This window comes from Herpailurus yagouaroundi, unplaced genomic scaffold (assembly GCF_014898765.1).
Source record: "Herpailurus yagouaroundi ecotype Mexico unplaced genomic scaffold, PumYag 219, whole genome shotgun sequence".
In the NCBI taxonomy this organism is placed as follows: Eukaryota; Metazoa; Chordata; class Mammalia; order Carnivora; family Felidae; genus Herpailurus; species Herpailurus yagouaroundi.
The window spans coordinates 943,074-944,471 of record NW_024412450.1 but is presented as its reverse complement, the minus strand read 5'-3'; positions in this window follow the sequence as shown (position 1 = coordinate 944,471).

Below are 1,398 nucleotides of genomic sequence, written 5' to 3'. Positions count from 1 at the left end.
AATACCCACAAAACAATTAATGTGATATATGACATCAATAAAAGAAAGGACAAGAACCACATGATCCTCTCAACAGATGCAGAGAAAGCATTGGACAAAATATAGCATCCTTTCTTGATAAAAAAAAAATATCCTCAAGAAAGTAGAGATAGAAGAATCATACCTCAAGATCATAAAAGCCATATATGAAAGACCCAACACTAATATCATCCTCAGTGGGGAAAAACTGAGAGCTTCCCCCTAAGATCAGGAACATGACAGGCCTGTCCACTCTCACCACTGTTATTCAACACAGTATTGGAAGTCTTAGCCTAAGCAATCAGAAAACACAAAGGAATAAAAGACATTCAAATTGGCCAGCAGGAAGTCAAACTTTCACTGTTTGCAGATGACATGATACTCTATGTGGAAAACCCAAAATATACCACGAAAAACTGCTAGAAGTAATCCATGAATTCAGCAAAGTCGCAGGATACAAAATCAATGCACAGAAATCAGTTGCATTCCTATACACCAATAATGAAGCAACAGAAATGACAATCAAGGAATTGATCCCATTTGCAATTGCACCAAAAATCATAAAATGCCTAGGAATAACCCTAACCAAAGGGGTGAAAAGCTATACACTGAAAACTATAGAAAGCTTATGAAAGAAATTGAAGAAGACACAAAAAAATGGAAAAACATTCCATGCTCATGGATTTGAAGAACAAATGTTAAACTGTCAATACTACCCAAAGCAATCTACATATTCAATGAAATCCCTATCAAAATAACACCAGCATTATTCACAGAACTAAACCAAACAATCCTAAAATTTGTATGGAACCACAAAAGGCCCTGAATAGCCAAAGCAATCTTGAAAAAGAAAACCAAAGCAGGAGGCATCACAATCCCAGACTTCAAGCTATACTACAAAGCTGTAATCATCAAGACATCATGGCACTGGCACAAAAACAGACACTCGGATCAACGGAACAGAATAGAGAACCCAGAAATGGACCCACAAATGTATGGCCAACTAATCTCTGACAAAGCAGGAAAGAATACCCAGTGGAATAAAGACAGTTTCTTCTACAGATGGTGCTGGGAAAACTGGACAGCCACGTGCAGAAAAATGAACCTGGACCACTTTCTTAAACCACACACAAAAATAAACTCAAAATGGATCAAAGTCCTATACATAAGACAGAAAGCTATCAAAATCTGGAGAAGAAAGCAGGCAAAAACATCTTTGAGCTCGATCGCAGCAACTTCTTACTCAACACGTCTCTGGAGGCAAGGGTAACAAAAGCAAAAATGAACTATTGGGACCTCATCAAAATAAAAAGCTTCTCCACATCGAAGGAAACAATCAGCAAAATTCAGAATCAAACATCAAATGTTCATTACCTCACA